A 6,895-nucleotide genomic window follows, 5' to 3' on the forward strand; every position below is an offset into this window, starting at 1 on the left:
TACTAGTTTTATCAAAAGTCATTTATTTTGAAACTAAGTAGCGAACTTCCTTAATCAGATTTACCTTGCTCTGTAAAATTATTTTGGTGAAAATGGGTTGTAGATGTTAACACGAAAAGAGTTAGAAGTAGAATATTGATAGAAACCAAGATAATTGAAGCAATGGTATGATCAACACGAACACCATTACAATAAGAATGATCCGAAACTCAAATGTTCAAGACTTCGCGGCTTCGTGTAAACTTATGTAAATGTAAACACAATCTTATACAATTTAATTATTATGAATAAAAACATATGTGAAGATATACAAAGGGCATTTAAAACTGTTCCGATGACCACATGTCTGGACAATATATATCTAGCTTTTAAGCACTGTTGTTTATGGTGATTGAAATATTCAAGTTGGATGATATTTTATAATCTTGATATTCATATGTTACCCGTACATATTTCCAAAGATTTCTGTTCCTATGGGATAACAAAACAGTTTCAACTAGTTAGGTCAATTAGTTTAAAGCGAATCATTATCTATTTATTTAAGGATGCAAGGCTTTTACAATTATTTTAATTTCATCCATTAATGAACGGTTAAATAAAATCTGGACACGGTAGTGTAGAATGAGCTCATGACTTTGTGATGTCACTATGGCGTCATTGACATGTTGAAATGGATACAATTGACCAACAATGCACCGACAGTTTTTGCATGGACGACATAGTTCTTAGCAAATGCTCTTCAAACAATTATTTTACACGCATGATCATGTTTATAAAATACAGGCATTACGGCTTCCTCCAACAATAAAAACTGACCGCAAGATATCAAAATAGTGCTGAAAGTGGCGTTAAACATCAATTAATCAATCAATCAATCAATCAATTATAAAATGCATTCAGCAGTAAAACATATATCTGTATAAACCATTTGCTCAGTTTTGATGAATAATGACAAGTTCTCAAGTACGAATATTATAACAGCATTCTAATTTTTGCACTAAATCAAGAAGTTTAAGACTTTAGATGAATGTAAACTGAAAAAAAATCAAAACCTGTAAACACTGATATTTATCTGGCCATTGTTTTGTAAGTATTCCTAAGAAGCTACGCGTCTGTTTCCTCCAATGCTGATTTGCTGGTTACGAACGGTGTTGTCACATTGAAGACAAAATATCTGATTTCCCTTTAAAGTATCTGCGTCCTGTCTTATTATAAATAGTTTATGTATGACTAGACTGAATTCTCTATCAACAAATTATAAGTTAATGTGATATGGCAACTGTTGAGTGCATTCACGAGCTATTCTCTTACTTTGAATTTTGAATAAGAAAATGAAGCAACGTATTAAATTAAGGCAATAGTAGCATACTGCTGTTCAAAAGTCATTAACTGATTTAAATGAAACAAACCGAGTCACCACCACAACTGAGGTAAACACATCAATTAAAAGAGGAAAATAACGAAACAACAGAAACACTGAACTACTTCAAAAAACAAACGCCAACATACATAGAAAGCGACTATTAAATCGAAACAAGAACAACTAGCTGGAATTTGAACGTTACAGGAAATTGAAATCAACTGTTTGGTAATTGATGATCGGCCACCGTGATAAACCATATATCTATAAAAGCTACAAAGTCTAAATATTAGTAAATGAATTAAAAAAAAAAAACAGAAAACTTTGGCAATGAACTAATCAAAAAGTTCTTGTAAATATACAACAACGTGATTTCACAATTTAAATTAACATGACAAAAGCGTGTCTTATCTAACAAGGCGAGAATATAGAATGACAAATAAGAATAGATAATACGGATATTCAATGTCAAATTTGGAATAAATCGCCTCAATGGCAAAATTACACTGCTATTTGTTATTTCTGTGTTATTTGATAAACGTTGGTGCAACTGCAGTTGCCAGGAAACGTCTATTATTAGATGATCCTGCAGCCATTTTGAATCGTCTGGATCAGTTGGAGAAAACCGTACTAAACCAAACGAAAGAACTTGAACAACTGAAAAGAACACAGAATGGTTGGTATTTTTGTTATATCTTGTCAAAATATCTTATAGGGGATGTTTAGAAAGCATACAATTATCGGTACCAAGTTTACAGCAACGGATTAAAAAAATGGTAAATGTAACTGAATTACCTAATTTTCGTTGTGAAAAAAAAAAACATTTTTCATGTTTCAAATAAACTGTATTTACCTTAAGTTTACGAATTGTGACGTTGATGAGAGAGTTGTCTTATTGGCACTTATACCACATCTTCTTATATCTAAGAACGTATCGTCTCACAAAGGAACTAGTTTAACATATGTAATGATTGAGCAAAGCTCATATAAAAAAAATGTACAATGCAACCCATCTAAATCATGCCCTTTGGGACTCAAATATTGATCGAGTCATCTTAACGCGTAGTATACCGATGAACCATTAATTTCATAACGTTTTTTTATAGGCACATTTTTAAACAACCAAGTATTCTGTTTACCAAGACTTGCACATTTAGATATATGGAGCATATTAACAGTTCAATTTAAAAAAAAAGGTGTGCCCTTCATTTATAATGTTGCAAATGAACTGTACTCCGATTCGGTGGGGAAAACTTATATGAACTATACATTTTGATTACTGAATTATAATTACTGATTGTGTATGTGACTAGTGTCGATATTATGTATCCAGCCTTCAGCAAAGATTTTAACGGGTGTTTTTTTATATGGTGTGGTGTGTCAACACTGTCTTGGGAACGAATAGGGTTGGGCGCTCGTGTGCTAGTTTAATTCCGTCACAATCTGTATGTACCAGTTCGAAGTCAAAAGCCTATGGTTAAGTCATTGACGTTAGTAGCTGTCTGTCATATCTGTAATTCGTTTATTCTTATATTCATAATCATTCCGTTCGTTATTTTGTTAAAACTATAATACATTTCGTTGCCAATGATAGAATCTTCTTAATGTTTGCACTACTCTTGCACAAGGATGTAAAAGTGCAATATGAAGTCATCAATGCTAGCTCTAAATGTAAATCTAAATATGTGAAACAAAATTCAACTCAAACAATATCTGACTATTGTTTTATATCTGAAAAGTTTTATTTGGAGGATACTTTTTTTAATTTTCGTATTGATCGGGAACTTAAAATACATGTAGCAATATCACACCTGTTTCGAATCGTTGTTATTTATTTGCCATGTATAACACGTGCACGTGACGCGACAAGACTCAATACTTTATGACAATATTCACATTTTAAAAAGTAACAATTCAAATTAATGTTGTATTCATTTTTGTTTCCAGATACGAAACCAGCCTTTTTTGCAGTGTTATTAATTTCTGGTGAAAATTTCGGGAACGAACAAATACTGAAATTCGACAGTGTAAAAACCAATATCGGAGGAGGATATGATCCTATAACCGGAGTGTTCATAGCTCCAAAAGATGGAACATATCAATTTACAGGCGTCATTTATTCAAATGGACAGGGTGCAGATATTGAAGCACAGATGAATAAGAATCATGAACTATTGTTGAAAGGCTACTCGTCTGGTTCTTCACATGCTGAGTCACAGGTCATGAGTGGTGTTGTCACATTGAAGACAGGTGATCATATCTTCATTCAGCACAGAGGAGGAGCAGTAGACAATGCACGTGGGGATAGTCATTCGTCTTTTTCTGGATTCATGATATAGGTAATAAAAGAATGATATTACAATAACGACTTCTTGACTTCACGTTTTTTGTTTAATATATATAGAAAAGAAGAAAATGGTATGGTTGTGAATGAGACCAATTTCCGACAGAGACTTAGATGTCGTAGCAGTCAATACTCACATATCATTACACGGCCTTCGACAATGACCAAACCCATACTACAGAGCAAGCCACAAAAGCCGACATAACAAATGCAAATGATGAAACAGACAAAACCAACGATTAGATATAAATGATCTATGTAATACTATCTATTTTCATTTGCATATTTCTTAGCGGTAAAATTACACACAGAAGAGGGTGTCAGCTGGCCCTTATTTAATCATGTTTACTATTTCAACAAAGAAGAAATAAAAGGAAATAAAACGAATCATGTTAAAATAGTACACTAGTCTATAAAGAAGTTAATAGTTTTTAAGCGCTGGGCCTTTTCACTAAATTAATAAATTGACGTTTGTCACGGGACTTTCCGCAAACATTGGAAGGAACATCATATTGATTCATGCAATGTTTGTTGTTCTTGATTACAGAAAAAATTCTGCCAGTTACGATAAAACTAGTCAAAATAAATTCCTCTCATTTAAAATAAACCTGTCTGGACCTAGTTCAACATATGATTTTATAGTAAACAGAGTAAGTTCACTTGGTAAACTCATCTGACCAGTAAATCAAATTTCACTATCTCTTATTATAGATATGATTGTTAAATGTACCGGTATGAATATCAGTGATAAATAACAATTGTTAACTTTTGTCGTACTTCCGTACTGATGTTGTCGATATTATCTCTACCATGTATCCTATTACTATATGGCATCATTTCCCTTGTGGAATAAGTTACATTTCCTCTTTCGGAGAATGAGATTTTTTAACTTCCTTGATTTTTCAATTTGGTGTTCTCTTCTCCTAGAACTAGTATTGTGCTGCGTACAAAATTGGGCATAGAAAAATCCTGTATTCAGAATATTTTCATTCTTGAACTTTAGGTAAGTTTATTAATGAATGATCATTGTTTTAACATATTAAAGTGAAGAATTACCTTTTTTGTCTTTCTTAAAACGTATCTGCGAAATTAATAATAAGAAAAATAAATGTAATTTGATAAAAAAAAAAAACACTTTCTTTTTGTTTTTTAATGAATCTTTCATTTTTTATTTGTGACGTTGTTTTAACAAATCTTATGCTCATAGTTGAAGCTACTATTTTATTATACTTTTTTGGTTTGCATTATCGACTTGTAAGTCGGTCAAAGTTGTTGATTTCAGCATTTTACATGCTTTGATAATTGAACACCGCTTATTTAAAATGATTGTTGGTTTAGTTGTAATCATGGAATTATATTTTTCTCCGGATAAAATTAAAGTGTATACTGTTTTAGTACTATAGGGTTGTGTACGTGAATGAATAGCTTTAAGTGTCACATTTACCAGTATTGTCCATTTTTCTATACTAGGACGGACGCATAAAATATATAAAGTGCTGATTTCATTTTGTACTGAACTGCTGCTGTGGCTTGATGATTTACGATGGTATTATCAGATCAGTAATCAGTACTTTGGTACTGACATGAATTATAACAAACATTTCTTAGATTTTTTGTTTATAAATTTAACAAATGTTTCAACTCCTTAATGCAGAGTCGACGCTGGATGGATTTTGTTATTATTTTTTGGTACGTTTTAGTAATTTAACTATTACAATATTTCGGTTCTTATACAACCCTGTCTTTCAAATTTCGATGTTGAGCGTAATCGAGAATGCACTTCGGACGCAAGACAGTTTTCATATATCATTCTTCTGAAACGTACTTAATGTCAAAGTTAGATTTTGATTAAGTTTATATTTATTTCATATAAAAACAAGGTTATGTGGTATGATTGACAATCAGATCATAGATTTTTATAAATTTAGTAGTATAACCAGACTTTGAATGAAATGAATGGCCACTGTCAAGCTGTATGGCTTTCGACATTAAGTAAAGTCCATACAGCAAAACCAACGGTCTAAGCATTAATAAAACGAGAAACACTTATTAACTACATCAACAACCGACAAACACTTAACAACAGGGTCCAGACTTAGGACAGGTGAAAACGAATACAGCTGGTTTAAACAGGCACCAAACTTCATCCTAACTTGAACTACTAGTTTAACATTACTTCATATATATAGAAATCCCAACTATAAAACATCGATTTAAATATCATAACTCGACCAAAGAGACATATCATCAAAAACAAGCAAGCATACAATTAACAAACACATATGATACATGACACTACAAAATACAATTATAGTAATAAAAAAAGAGGGGGGGGGGGGTAAAACAATGTCAAAAAGACAACTTTAACTTGGGACCAAATGGTGTTAAATATAATAACGCCCACACGAAAAAGTAACAAAACTCCGAAAAAAGAATAATCGCAGTAACTGAAAGCTAGAACATTATATTACTTACAGTATCTTAGAAAGTCAAAGTCAGATAACCCTTGCTAGGCAGAACCCTTAAAGTGTACAACATTCAATCGATTATAATTTTTAAGTAGAACAAAAGGGTTTAAATTAAATATCTCACCAGACCCACAACAACGTCAAATATCACAATGTAAATCGTAAAAAAGTAAGATATATAATAGTATTGTGTTTCAGTTGGAAATTTTAAACTGAGGTCAATTGAATATCAAAATTTGATATAAAAAATAGGTAATAGCATAAGGGGAACAATAAAAAACAAAAGCTTTGATGCATCAATCAATCATGACACGAAACAGGACGTACACATAAAAAGACACACAAAAAGCAAAGGAACAGCGATCTTATTGAGACACGAAGTGACAATGCTGCCTTCAACAAGGAAAAATAAGCACATTACTTTTTGTAAAATTTCATTTATCTTAGCGATAAAAGGGTAATCTTTGCAAAATTGGTGATTCAAATTCCTTTAACAATTTCATAATAATTTAAGTTCATACAATTTACATTGTAGTATGGCGAGTATTATTGGTAGCACTGACGATCTGAAGGATAGATATTCCGATATATTTCTCAGTCACTCAGTCTTGATCGTTATTGGAGCTGTGATAGGGGTTCTTGGAAACGGTGCAACCGTTCTGTTTTATTCCTGTCGGATTAAGGAACGGGGAGAACGCTATTTCATTCCTCTATTGGCAATCG

The 6,895-nt window shown here is 32.1% G+C and overlaps 1 long non-coding RNA gene across 1 annotated transcript; it reads left to right on the top strand.

The window, feature by feature from the left end:
- The first annotated feature begins 1,786 nt into the window (after window positions 1–1,786).
- LOC143043341 (uncharacterized) lies at window positions 1,787–3,725 on the top strand. The gene is made up of 2 exons (XR_012968323.1): window positions 1,787–2,036; window positions 3,308–3,725. It is a non-coding gene; the product is annotated as an uncharacterized LOC143043341 (long non-coding RNA).
- The last annotated feature ends 3,170 nt before the right edge of the window (window positions 3,726–6,895 follow it).

This window comes from Mytilus galloprovincialis, chromosome 8, assembly GCF_965363235.1.
Source record: "Mytilus galloprovincialis chromosome 8, xbMytGall1.hap1.1, whole genome shotgun sequence".
NCBI lineage: Eukaryota > Metazoa > Mollusca > Bivalvia > Mytilida > Mytilidae > Mytilus > Mytilus galloprovincialis.